At 50.0% G+C, this 15816-nt stretch overlaps 1 protein-coding gene across 4 annotated transcripts in view; it reads right to left on the bottom strand.

Annotated features, from left to right (window-relative positions):
* Positions 1 to 15816, bottom strand: part of dock6 (dedicator of cytokinesis 6) — a 241117-nt gene that overhangs the window by 17305 nt on the left and 207996 nt on the right. The window lies entirely within an intron of this gene.

The raw sequence follows: 15816 nt of genomic DNA, 5'->3' as shown, positions 1-15816 counted from the left end.
CTAGAGAGTGAACGCAGACACATTACCCGACTAGAGAGTGAACGCAGACACATTACCCGAATAGAGAGTGAACGCAGACACATTACCCGACTAGAGAGTGAACGCAGACACATTACCCGACTAGAGAGTGAACGCAGACACTTTACCCGACTAGAGAGTGAATGCAGGCACATTACCCGACTAGAGAGTGAACGCAGACACATTACCCAACTAGAGAGTGAACGCAGACACTTTACCCGACTAGAGAGTGAACGCAGACACATTACCCGACTAGAGAGTGAACGCAGACACATTACCCGACTAGAGAGTGAACGCAGACACTTTACCCGACTAGAGAGTGAATGCAGACACATTACCCGACTAGAGAGTGAACGCGGACACATTACCCGACTAGAGAGTGAACGCAGACACATTACCCGCCTAGAGAGTGAACGCAGACACATTACCCGACCAGAGAGTGAACGCAGACACTTTACCCGACTAGAGAGTGAACGCAGACACTTTATCATAGAATTTACAGTGCAGAAGGAGGCCATTCGGCCATCGAGTCTGCACCGGCTCTTGGAAAGAGCACGACACCCACGGTCAACACCTCCACCCTATCCCCATAACCCAGTAACCCCACCCAACACTAAGGGCAATTTTGGACACTAAGGGCAATTTATCATGGCCAATCCACCTAACCTGCACATCTTTGGACTGTGGGAGGAAACCGGAGCACCCGGAGGAAACCCACGCACACACGGGGAGGATGTGCAGACTCTGCACAGACAGTGACCCAAGCCGGAATCGAACCAGGGACCCTGGAGCTGTGAAGCAATTGTGCTAACCACCATGCTACCGTGATCCAACTAGAGAGTGAACGCAGACACATTACCCGACTAGAGAGTGAACGCAGACACATTACCCGACTAGAGAGTGAATGCAGACATTACCCGACTAGAGAGTGAACGCAGACACATTACCTGACTAGAGAGCGAGCTCGCAGACACATTACCAGACTAGAGAGTGAACGCAGACACATTACCCGACAAGAGAGTGAACGCAGACACATTACCCGACTAGAGAGTGAACGCAGACACATTACCCGGCTAGAGAGTGAACGCAGACACATTACCCGACTAGAGAGTGAACGCAGACACATTACCCGACTAGAGAGTGAACGCAGACACATTACCTGACTAGAGAGCGAGCTCGCAGTCACATTACCCGACTAGAGAGTGAACGCAGACACATTACCCGGCTTGAGAGTGAACGCAGACACATTACCCGACTAGAGAGTGAACGCAGACTCCTTACACGACTAGAGAGTGAATGCAGACACATTACCCGACTGGAGAGTGAACGCAGACACATTACCCGACTGGAGAGTGAACGCAGACACTTTACCCGACTGGAGAGTGAACGCAGACACATTACCCGACTAGAGAGTGAACGCAAACAAATTACCCGGCTGGAGAGTGAACGCAGACACATTGTCCAACTAGAGAGTGAACGCAGACACAGTACCCGGCAAGAGAGTGAACGCAGACACATTACCCGACTAGAGAGTGAACGCAGACACATTACCCGACTAGAGAGTGAACGCAGACACTTTACCCGACTAGAGAGTGAACGCAGACACTTTATCATAGAATTTACAGTGCAGAAGGAGGCCATTCGGCCCATCGAGTCTGCACCGGCTCTTGGAAAGAGCACCACACCCACGGTCAACACCTCCACCCTATCCCCATAACCCAGTAACCCCACCCAACACTAAGGGCAATTTTGGACACTAAGGGCAATTTATCATGGCCAATCCACCTAACCTGCACATCTTTGGACTGTGGGAGGAAACCGGAGCACCCGGAGGAAACCCACGCACACACGGGGAGGATGTGCAGACTCTGCACAGACAGTGACCCAAGCCGGAATCGAACCTGGGACCCTGGAGCTGTGAAGCAATTGTGCTAACCACCATGCTACCGTGACCCAACTAGAGAGTGAACGCAGACACATTACCCGACTAGAGAGTGAACGCAGACACATTAACCGACTAGAGAGTGAATGCAGACATTACACGACTAGAGAGTGAACGCAGACACATTACCTGACTAGAGAGCGAGCTCGCAGACACATTACCAGACTAGAGAGTGAACGCAGACACATTACCCGACAAGAGAGTGAACGCAGACACATTACCCGACTAGAGAGTGAACGCAGACACATTACCCGACTAGAGAGTGAACGCAGACACATTACCTGACTAGAGAGCGAGCTCGCAGACACATTACCAGACTAGAGAGTGAACGCAGACACATTACCCGACTAGAGAGTGAACGCAGACACATTACCCGACTGGAGAGTGAACGCAGACACATTACCCGACTGGAGAGTGAACGCAGACACATTACCCGACTGGAGAGTGAACGCAGACACATTACCCGACTAGAGAGTGAACGCAGACACTTTACCCGACTAGAGAGTGAACGCAGACACTTTACCCGACTGGAGAGTGAATGCAGACACATTACCCGACTAGAGAGTGAACGCAGACACTTTACCCGACTAGAGAGTGAACGCAGACACATTACCCGACTAGAGAGTGAATGCAGACACTTTACCCGACTGGAGAGTGAATGCAGACACATTACCCGACTAGAGAGTGAACGCAGACACATTACCCGACTAGAGAGTGAACGCAGACACATTACCCGACTAGAGAGTGAACGCAGACACTTTACCCGACTGGAGAGTGAATGCAGACACTTTACCCGACTAGAGAGTGAACGCAGACACATTACCCGACTAGAGAGTGAACTTCCGACACTTTACCCGACTAGAGAGTGAACGCAGACACTTTACCCGACTGGAGAGTGAATGCAGACACATTACCCGACTAGAGAGTGAACGCAGACACTTTACCCGACTAGAGAGTGAACGCAGACACATTACCCGACTAGAGAGTGAACGCAGACACATTACCCGATTAGAGAGTGAACGCAGACACATTACCCGACTAGAGAGTGAACGCAGACACATTACCCGACTAGAGAGAGAGCACGCAGACACATTACCCGACTGGAGAGTGAACGCAGACACATTACCCGACTGGAGAGTGAACGCAGACACATTACCCGACGAGAGAGTGAACGCAGACACTTTACCCGACTAGAGAGTGAACGCAGACACTTTACCCGACTGGAGAGTGAATGCAGACACATTACCCGACTAGAGAGTGAACGCAGACACTTTACCCGACTAGAGAGTGAACGCAGACACATTACCCGACTAGAGAGTGAATGCAGACACTTTACCCGACTGGAGAGTGAATGCAGACACATTACCCGACTAGAGAGTGAACGCAGACACATTACCCGACTAGAGAGTGAACGCAGACACATTACCCGACTAGAGAGTGAACGCAGACACTTTACCCGACTGGAGAGTGAATGCAGACACTTTACCCGACTAGAGAGTGAACGCAGACACATTACCCGACTAGAGAGTGAACTTCCGACACTTTACACGACTAGAGAGTGAACGCAGACACTTTACCCGACTGGAGAGTGAATGCAGACACATTACCCGACTAGAGAGTGAACGCAGACACTTTACCCGACTAGAGAGTGAACGCAGACACATTACCCGACTAGAGAGTGAACGCAGACACATTACCCGACTAGAGAGAGAGCACGCAGACACATTACCCGACTGGAGAGTGAACGCAGACACATTACCCGACTGGAGAGTGAACGCAGACACATTACCCGACTAGAGAGTGAACGCAGACACTTTACCCGACTAGAGAGTGAACGCAGACACTTTACCCGACTGGAGAGTGAATGCAGACACATTACCCGACTAGAGAGTGAACGCAGACACTTTACCCGACTAGAGAGTGAACGCAGACACATTACCCGACTAGAGAGTGAATGCAGACACTTTACCCGACTGGAGAGTGAATGCAGACACATTACCCGACTAGAGAGTGAACGCAGACACATTACCCGACTAGAGAGTGAACGCAGACACATTACCCGACTAGAGAGTGAACGCAGAAACTTTACCCGACTGGAGAGTGAATGCAGACACTTTACCCGACTAGAGAGTGAACGCAGACACATTACCCGACTAGAGAGTGAACTTCCGACACTTTACCCGACTAGAGAGTGAACGCAGACACTTTACCCGACTGGAGAGTGAATGCAGACACATTACCCGACTAGAGAGTGAACGCAGACACTTTACCCGACTAGAGAGTGAACGCAGACACATTACCCGACTAGAGAGTGAACGCAGACACATTACCCGATTAGAGAGTGAACGCAGACACATTACCCGACTAGAGAGTGAACGCAGACACATTACCCGACTAGAGAGAGAGCACGCAGACACATTACCCGACTGGAGAGTGAACGCAGACACATTATCCGACTGGAGAGTGAACGCAGACACATTACCCGACTAGAGAGTGAACGCAGACACTTTACCCGACTAGAGAGTGAACGCAGACACTTTACCCGACTGGAGAGTGAATGCAGACACATTACCCGACTAGAGAGTGAACGCAGACACTTTACCCGACTGGAGAGTGAATGCAGACACATTACCCGACTAGAGAGTGAACGCAGACACATTACCCGACTAGAGAGTGAACGCAGACACATTACCCGACTAGAGAGTGAACGCAGACACTTTACCCGACTGGAGAGTGAATGCAGACACTTTACCCGACTAGAGAGTGAACGCAGACACATTACCCGACTAGAGAGTGAACTTCCGACACTTTACACGACTAGAGAGTGAACGCAGACACTTTACCCGACTGGAGAGTGAATGCAGACACATTACCCGACTAGAGAGTGAACGCAGACACTTTACCCGACTAGAGAGTGAACGCAGACACATTACCCGACTAGAGAGTGAACGCAGACACATTACCCGACTAGAGAGTGAACGCAGACACATTACCCGACTAGAGAGTGAACGCAGACACATTACCCGACTAGAGAGTGAACGCAGACACATTACCCGATTAGAGAGTGAACGCAGACACATTACCCGACTAGAGAGTGAACGCAGACACTTTACCCGACTAGAGAGTGAACGCAGACACATTACCCGATTAGAGAATGAACGCAGACACATTACCCGACTAGAGAGTGAACGCAGACACATTACCCGACTAGAGAGTGAACGCAGACACATTACCCGACTAGAGAGTGAATGCAGACATTACCCGACTAGAGAGTGAACGCAGACACATTACCTGACTAGAGAGCGAGCTCGCAGACACATTACCCGACTAGAGAGTGAACGCAGACACATTACCCGACTAGAGAGTGAACGCAGACACATTACCCGACTAGAGAGTGAACGCAGACACTTTACCCGACTAGAGAGTGAACGCAGACACATTACCCGACTAGAGAGTGAACGCAGACACATTACCCGACTAGAGAGTGAACGCAGACACTTTACCCGACTAGAGAGTGAACGCAGACACATTACCCGACTAGAGAGTGAACGCAGACACATTACCCGACTAGAGAGTGAACGCAGACACTTTACCCGACTAGAGAGTGAATGCAGACACATTACCCGACTAGAGAGTGAACGCAGACACATTACCCGACTAGAGAGTGAACGCAGACACATTACCCGACTAGAGAGTGAACGCAGACACTTTACCCGACTAGAGAGTGAACGCAGACACATTACCCAACTAGAGAGTGAACGCAGACACTTTACCCGACTAGAGAGTGAACGCAGACACATTACCCGATTAGAGAGTGAACGCAGACACATTACCCGACTAGAGAGTGAACGCAGACACATTACCCGAATAGAGAGTGAACGCAGACACATTACCGGACTAGAGAGTGAACGCAGACACATTGCCCGACTAGAGAGTGAACGCAGACACTTTACCCGACTAGAGAGTGAATGCAGACACATTACCCGACTAGAGAGTGAACGCAGACACATTACCCGACTAGAGAGTGAACGCAGACACATTACCCGACTAGAGAGTGAACGCAGACACTTTACCCGACTAGAGAGTGAATGCAGACACATTACCCGACTAGAGAGTGAACGCAGACACATTACCCGACTAGAGAGTGAACGCAGACACATTACCCGACTAGAGAGTGAACGCAGACACATTACCCGATTATAGAGTGAACGCAGACACATTACCCGACTAGAGAGTGAACGCAGACACATTACCCGACTAGAGAGTGAACGCAGACACATTACCCGACTAGAGAGTGAACGCAGACACATTACCCGAATAGAGAGTGAACGCAGACACATTACCGGACTAGAGAGTGAACGCAGACACATTGCCCGACTAGAGAGTGAACGCAGACACTTTACCCGACTAGAGAGTGAACGCAGACACATTACCCGACAAGAGAGTGAACGCAGACACATTACACGACTAGAGAGTGAACGCAGACACATTACCTGACTAGAGAGCGAGCTCGCAGACACATTACCAGACTAGAGAGTGAACGCAGACACATTACCCGACAAGAGAGTGAACGCAGACACATTACCCGACTAGAGAGTGAACGCAGACACATTACCCGACTAGAGAGTGAACGCAGACACATTACCTGACTAGAGAGCGAGCTCGCAGACACATTACCAGACTAGAGAGTGAACGCAGACACATTACCCGACTAGAGAGTGAACGCAGACACATTACCCGACTGGAGAGTGAACGCAGACACATTACCCGACTGGAGAGTGAACGCAGACACATTACCCGACTAGAGAGTGAACGCAGACACTTTACCCGACTAGAGAGTGAACGCAGACACTTTACCCGACTGGAGAGTGAATGCAGACACATTACCCGACTAGAGAGTGAACGCAGACACTTTACCCGACTAGAGAGTGAACGCAGACACATTACCCGACTAGAGAGTGAATGCAGACACTTTACCCGACTGGAGAGTGAATGCAGACACATTACCCGACTAGAGAGTGAACGCAGACACATTACCCGACTAGAGAGTGAACGCAGACACATTACCCGACTAGAGAGTGAACGCAGACACATTACCTGACTAGAGAGTGAACTTCCGACACTTTACCCGACTAGAGAGTGAACGCAGACACTTTACCCGACTGGAGAGTGAATGCAGACACATTACCCGACTAGAGAGTGAACGCAGACACTTTACCCGACTAGAGAGTGAACGCAGACACATTACCCGACTAGAGAGTGAACGCAGACACATTACCCGATTAGAGAGTGAACGCAGACACATTACCCGACTAGAGAGTGAACGCAGACACATTACCCGACTAGAGAGAGAGCACGCAGACACATTACCCGACTGGAGAGTGAACGCAGACACATTACCCGACTGGAGAGTGAACGCAGACACATTACCCGACGAGAGAGTGAACGCAGACACTTTACCCGACTAGAGAGTGAACGCAGACACTTTACCCGACTGGAGAGTGAATGCAGACACATTACCCGACTAGAGAGTGAACGCAGACACTTTACCCGACTAGAGAGTGAACGCAGACACATTACCCGACTAGAGAGTGAATGCAGACACTTTACCCGACTGGAGAGTGAATGCAGACACATTACCCGACTAGAGAGTGAACGCAGACACATTACCCGACTAGAGAGTGAACGCAGACACATTACCCGACTAGAGAGTGAACGCAGACACTTTACCCGACTGGAGAGTGAATGCAGACACTTTACCCGACTAGAGAGTGAACGCAGACACATTACCCGACTAGAGAGTGAACTTCCGACACTTTACACGACTAGAGAGTGAACGCAGACACTTTACCCGACTGGAGAGTGAATGCAGACACATTACCCGACTAGAGAGTGAACGCAGACACTTTACCCGACTAGAGAGTGAACGCAGACACATTACCCGACTAGAGAGTGAACGCAGACACATTACCCGACTAGAGAGAGAGCACGCAGACACATTACCCGACTGGAGAGTGAACGCAGACACATTAACCGACTGGAGAGTGAACGCAGACACATTACCCGACTAGAGAGTGAACGCAGACACTTTACCCGACTAGAGAGTGAACGCAGACACTTTACCCGACTGGAGAGTGAATGCAGACACATTACCCGACTAGAGAGTGAACGCAGACACTTTACCCGACTAGAGAGTGAACGCAGACACATTACCCGACTAGAGAGTGAATGCAGACACTTTACCCGACTGGAGAGTGAATGCAGACACATTACCCGACTAGAGAGTGAACGCAGACACATTACCCGACTAGAGAGTGAACGCAGACACATTACCCGACTAGAGAGTGAACGCAGACACTTTACCCGACTGGAGAGTGAATGCAGACACTTTACCCGACTAGAGAGTGAACGCAGACACATTACCCGACTAGAGAGTGAACTTCCGACACTTTACCCGACTAGAGAGTGAACGCAGACACTTTACCCGACTGGAGAGTGAATGCAGACACATTACCCGACTAGAGAGTGAACGCAGACACTTTACCCGACTAGAGAGTGAACGCAGACACATTACCCGACTAGAGAGTGAACGCAGACACATTACCCGATTAGAGAGTGAACGCAGACACATTACCCGACTAGAGAGTGAACGCAGACACATTACCCGACTAGAGAGAGAGCACGCAGACACATTACCCGACTGGAGAGTGAACGCAGACACATTACCCGACTGGAGAGTGAACGCAGACACATTACCCGACTAGAGAGTGAACGCAGACACTTTACCCGACTAGAGAGTGAACGCAGACACTTTACCCGACTGGAGAGTGAATGCAGACACATTACCCGACTAGAGAGTGAACGCAGACACATTACCCGACTAGAGAGAGAGAACGCAGACACATTACCCGACTAGAGAGTGAACGCAGACACTTTACCCGACTAGAGAGTGAACGCAGACACATTACCCGACTAGAGAGTGAATGCAGACACTTTACCCGACTGGAGAGTGAATGCAGACACATTACCCGACTAGAGAGTGAACGCAGACACATTACCCGACTAGAGAGTGAACGCAGACACATTACCCGACTAGAGAGTGAACGCAGACACTTTACCCGACTGGAGAGTGAATGCAGACACTTTACCCGACTAGAGAGTGAACGCAGACACATTACCCGACTAGAGAGTGAACTTCCGACACTTTACACGACTAGAGAGTGAACGCAGACACTTTACCCGACTGGAGAGTGAATGCAGACACATTACCCGACTAGAGAGTGAACGCAGACACTTTACCCGACTAGAGAGTGAACGCAGACACATTACCCGACTAGAGAGTGAACGCAGACACATTACCCGACTAGAGAGTGAACGCAGACACATTACCCGACTAGAGAGTGAACGCAGACACATTACCCGATTAGAGAGTGAACGCAGACACATTACCCGACTAGAGAGTGAACGCAGACACTTTACCCGACTAGAGAGTGAACGCAGACACATTACCCGACTAGAGAGTGAACGCAGACACATTACCCGATTAGAGAGTGAACGCAGACACATTACCCGACTAGAGAGTGAACGCAGACACATTACCCGACTAGAGAGTGAACGCAGACACATTACCCGACTAGAGAATGAACGCAGACACATTACCCGACTAGAGAGTGAACGCAGACACATTACCCGACTAGAGAGTGAACGCAGACACATTACCCGACTAGAGAGTGAATGCAGACATTACCCGACTAGAGAGTGAACGCAGACACATTACCTGACTAGAGAGCGAGCTCGCAGACACATTACCCGACTAGAGAGTGAACGCAGACACATTACCCGACTAGAGAGTGAACGCAGACACATTACCCGACTAGAGAGTGAACGCAGACACTTTACCCGACTAGAGAGTGAACGCAGACACATTACCCGACTAGAGAGTGAACGCAGACACATTACCCGACTAGAGAGTGAACGCAGACACTTTACCCGACTAGAGAGTGAACGCAGACACATTACCCGACTAGAGAGTGAACGCAGACACATTACCCGACTAGAGAGTGAACGCAGACACTTTACCCGACTAGAGAGTGAATGCAGACACATTACCCGACTAGAGAGTGAACGCAGACACATTACCCGACTAGAGAGTGAACGCAGACACATTACCCGACTAGAGAGTGAACGCAGACACTTTAACCGACTAGAGAGTGAACGCAGACACATTACCCAACTAGAGAGTGAACGCAGACACTTTACCCGACTAGAGAGTGAACGCAGACACATTACCCGATTAGAGAGTGAACGCAGACACATTACCCGACTAGAGAGTGAACGCAGACACATTACCCGAATAGAGAGTGAACGCAGACACATTACCGGACTAGAGAGTGAACGCAGACACATTGCCCGACTAGAGAGTGAACGCAGACACTTTACCCGACTAGAGAGTGAATGCAGACACATTACCCGACTAGAGAGTGAACGCAGACACATTACCCGACTAGAGAGTGAACGCAGACACATTACCCGACAAGAGAGTGAACGCAGACACATTACCCGACTAGAGAGTGAACGCAGACACATTACCCGACTAGAGAGTGAACGCAGACACATTACCTGACTAGAGAGCGAGCTCGCAGACACATTACCAGACTAGAGAGTGAACGCAGACACATTACCCGACTAGAGAGTGAACGCAGACACATTACCCGACTGGAGAGTGAACGCAGACACATTACCCGACTGGAGAGTGAACGCAGACACATTACCCGACTAGAGAGTGAACGCAGACACTTTACCCGACTAGAGAGTGAACGCAGACACTTTACCCGACTGGAGAGTGAATGCAGACACATTACCCGACTAGAGAGTGAACGCAGACACTTTACCCGACTAGAGAGTGAACGCAGACACATTACCCGACTAGAGAGTGAATGCAGACACTTTACCCGACTGGAGAGTGAATGCAGACACATTACCCGACTAGAGAGTGAACGCAGACACATTACCCGACTAGAGAGTGAACGCAGACACATTACCCGACTAGAGAGTGAACGCAGACACATTACCTGACTAGAGAGTGAACTTCCGACACTTTACCCGACTAGAGAGTGAACGCAGACACTTTACCCGACTGGAGAGTGAATGCAGACACATTACCCGACTAGAGAGTGAACGCAGACACTTTACCCGACTAGAGAGTGAACGCAGACACATTACCCGACTAGAGAGTGAACGCAGACACATTACCCGATTAGAGAGTGAACGCAGACACATTACCCGACTAGAGAGTGAACGCAGACACATTACCCGACTAGAGAGAGAGCACGCAGACACATTACCCGACTGGAGAGTGAACGCAGACACATTACCCGACTGGAGAGTGAACGCAGACACATTACCCGACGAGAGAGTGAACGCAGACACTTTACCCGACTAGAGAGTGAACGCAGACACTTTACCCGACTGGAGAGTGAATGCAGACACATTACCCGACTAGAGAGTGAACGCAGACACTTTACCCGACTAGAGAGTGAACGCAGACACATTACCCGACTAGAGAGTGAATGCAGACACTTTACCCGACTGGAGAGTGAATGCAGACACATTACCCGACTAGAGAGTGAACGCAGACACATTACCCGACTAGAGAGTGAACGCAGACACATTACCCGACTAGAGAGTGAACGCAGACACTTTACCCGACTGGAGAGTGAATGCAGACACTTTACCCGACTAGAGAGTGAACGCAGACACATTACCCGACTAGAGAGTGAACTTCCGACACTTTACACGACTAGAGAGTGAACGCAGACACTTTACCCGACTGGAGAGTGAATGCAGACACATTACCCGACTAGAGAGTGAACGCAGACACTTTACCCGACTAGAGAGTGAACGCAGACACATTACCCGACTAGAGAGTGAACGCAGACACATTACCCGACTAGAGAGAGAGCACGCAGACACATTACCCGACTGGAGAGTGAACGCAGACACATTAACCGACTGGAGAGTGAACGCAGACACATTACCCGACTAGAGAGTGAACGCAGACACTTTACCCGACTAGAGAGTGAACGCAGACACTTTACCCGACTGGAGAGTGAATGCAGACACATTACCCGACTAGAGAGTGAACGCAGACACTTTACCCGACTAGAGAGTGAACGCAGACACATTACCCGACTAGAGAGTGAATGCAGACACTTTACCCGACTGGAGAGTGAATGCAGACACATTACCCGACTAGAGAGTGAACGCAGACACATTACCCGACTAGAGAGTGAACGCAGACACATTACCCGACTAGAGAGTGAACGCAGACACTTTACCCGACTGGAGAGTGAATGCAGACACTTTACCCGACTAGAGAGTGAACGCAGACACATTACCCGACTAGAGAGTGAACTTCCGACACTTTACCCGACTAGAGAGTGAACGCAGACACTTTACCCGACTGGAGAGTGAATGCAGACACATTACCCGACTAGAGAGTGAACGCAGACACTTTACCCGACTAGAGAGTGAACGCAGACACATTACCCGACTAGAGAGTGAACGCAGACACATTACCCGATTAGAGAGTGAACGCAGACACATTACCCGACTAGAGAGTGAACGCAGACACATTACCCGACTAGAGAGAGAGCACGCAGACACATTACCCGACTGGAGAGTGAACGCAGACACATTACCCGACTGGAGAGTGAACGCAGACACATTACCCGACTAGAGAGTGAACGCAGACACTTTACCCGACTAGAGAGTGAACGCAGACACTTTACCCGACTGGAGAGTGAATGCAGACACATTACCCGACTAGAGAGTGAACGCAGACACTTTACCCGACTAGAGAGTGAACGCAGACACATTACCCGACTAGAGAGTGAATGCAGACACTTTACCCGACTGGAGAGTGAATGCAGACACATTACCCGACTAGAGAGTGAACGCAGACACATTACCCGACTAGAGAGTGAACGCAGACACATTACCCGACTAGAGAGTGAACGCAGACACTTTACCCGACTGGAGAGTGAATGCAGACACTTTACCCGACTAGAGAGTGAACGCAGACACATTACCCGACTAGAGAGTGAACTTCCGACACTTTACACGACTAGAGAGTGAACGCAGACACTTTACCCGACTGGAGAGTGAATGCAGACACATTACCCGACTAGAGAGTGAACGCAGACACTTTACCCGACTAGAGAGTGAACGCAGACACATTACCCGACTAGAGAGTGAACGCAGACACATTACCCGACTAGAGAGTGAACGCAGACACATTACCCGACTAGAGAGTGAACGCAGACACATTACCCGATTAGAGAGTGAACGCAGACACATTACCCGACTAGAGAGTGAACGCAGACACTTTACCCGACTAGAGAGTGAACGCAGACACATTACCCGACTAGAGAGTGAACGCAGACACATTACCCGATTAGAGAGTGAACGCAGACACATTACCCGACTAGAGAGTGAACGCAGACACATTACCCGACTAGAGAGTGAACGCAGACACATTACCCGACTAGAGAATGAACGCAGACACATTACCCGACTAGAGAGTGAACGCAGACACATTACCCGACTAGAGAGTGAACGCAGACACATTACCCGACTAGAGAGTGAATGCAGACATTACCCGACTAGAGAGTGAACGCAGACACATTACCTGACTAGAGAGCGAGCTCGCAGACACATTACCCGACTAGAGAGTGAACGCAGACACATTACCCGACTAGAGAGTGAACGCAGACACATTACCCGACTAGAGAGTGAACGCAGACACTTTACCCGACTAGAGAGTGAACGCAGACACATTACCCGACTAGAGAGTGAACGCAGACACATTACCCGACTAGAGAGTGAACGCAGACACTTTACCCGACTAGAGAGTGAACGCAGACACATTACCCGACTAGAGAGTGAACGCAGACACATTACCCGACTAGAGAGTGAACGCAGACACTTTACCCGACTAGAGAGTGAATGCAGACACATTACCCGACTAGAGAGTGAACGCAGACACATTACCCGACTAGAGAGTGAACGCAGACACATTACCCGACTAGAGAGTGAACGCAGACACTTTAACCGACTAGAGAGTGAACGCAGACACATTACCCAACTAGAGAGTGAACGCAGACACTTTACCCGACTAGAGAGTGAACGCAGACACATTACCCGATTAGAGAGTGAACGCAGACACATTACCCGACTAGAGAGTGAACGCAGACACATTACCCGAATAGAGAGTGAACGCAGACACATTACCGGACTAGAGAGTGAACGCAGACACATTGCCCGACTAGAGAGTGAACGCAGACACTTTACCCGACTAGAGAGTGAATGCAGACACATTACCCGACTAGAGAGTGAACGCAGACACATTACCCGACTAGAGAGTGAACGCAGACACATTACCCGACTAGAGAGTGAACGCAGACACTTTACCCGACTAGAGAGTGAATGCAGACACATTACCCGACTAGAGAGTGAACGCAGACACATTACCCGACTAGAGAGTGAACGCAGACACATTACCCGACTAGAGAGTGAACGCAGACACATTACCCGATTATAGAGTGAACGCAGACACATTACCCGACTAGAGAGTGAACGCAGACACATTACCCGACTAGAGAGTGAACGCAGACACATTACCCGACTAGAGAGTGAACGCAGACACTTTATGCGACTAGAGAGTGAACGCAGACACATTACCCGACTAGAGAGTGAACGCAGACACTTTACCCGACTAGAGAGTGAACGCAGACACATTACCCGACTAGAGAGTGAACGCAGACACATTACCAGACTAGAGAGTGAACGCAGACACATTACCCGACTAGAGAGTGAACGCAGACACATTACCCGACTAGAGAGTGAACGCAGACACTTTATGCGACTAGAGAGTGAACGCAGACACATTACCCGACTAGAGAGTGAACGCAGACACATTACCCAACTAGAGAGTGAATGCAGACACTTTACCCGACTGGAGAGTGAACGCAGACACATTACCCGACTAGAGAGTGAACGCAGACACATTACCCGTCTAGAGAGTGAACGCAGACACTTTACCCGACTAGAGAGTGAACGCAGACGCATTACCCGACTAGAGAGTGAACGCAGACACATTACCCAACTCGAGAGTGAATGCAGACACATTACCCGACTAGAGAGTGAACGCAGACACTTTACCCGACTAGCTAGTGAACGCAGACACATTACCCGACTAGAGAGTGAACGCAGACACATTACCCGTCTAGAGAGTGAACGCAGACACTTTACCCGACTAGAGAGTGAACGCAGACACGTTACCCGAATAGAGAGTGAACGCAGACACATTACCCGACTAGAGAGAGCACGCAGCCACATTACCCGACTGGAGAGTGAACGCAGACGCATTAGACGACTAGAGAGTGAACGCAGACACATTACCCGACTGGTGAGTGAACGCAGACACATTACCCGACTAGTGAGTGAACGCAGACACTTTACCCGACTAGAGAGTGAACGCAGACACTTTCCCCGACTAGAGAGTGAATGCAGACACATTACCCGACTGGAAAGTGAACGCAGACACATTACCGGACTAGAGAGTGAACGCAGACACATTACCCGACTAGAGAGTGAACGCAGACACTTTACCTGACTAGAGAGCGAGCTCGCAGACACATTACCAGACTAGAGAGTGAACGCAGACACATTACCCGACTAGAGAGAGAACGCAGACACATTACCCGACTAGAGAGCGAGCTCGCAGACACATTACCAGACTAGAGAGTGAACGCAGACACATTACCCGACTAGAGAGAGAACGCAGACACTTTACC

Source organism: Scyliorhinus torazame, chromosome 27 (assembly GCF_047496885.1).
Source record: "Scyliorhinus torazame isolate Kashiwa2021f chromosome 27, sScyTor2.1, whole genome shotgun sequence".
Classification (NCBI taxonomy): Eukaryota; Metazoa; Chordata; class Chondrichthyes; order Carcharhiniformes; family Scyliorhinidae; genus Scyliorhinus; species Scyliorhinus torazame.
The sequence above is the reverse complement of the archived record's forward strand: the minus strand, read 5'-3'. Positions and strand labels throughout refer to the sequence as shown.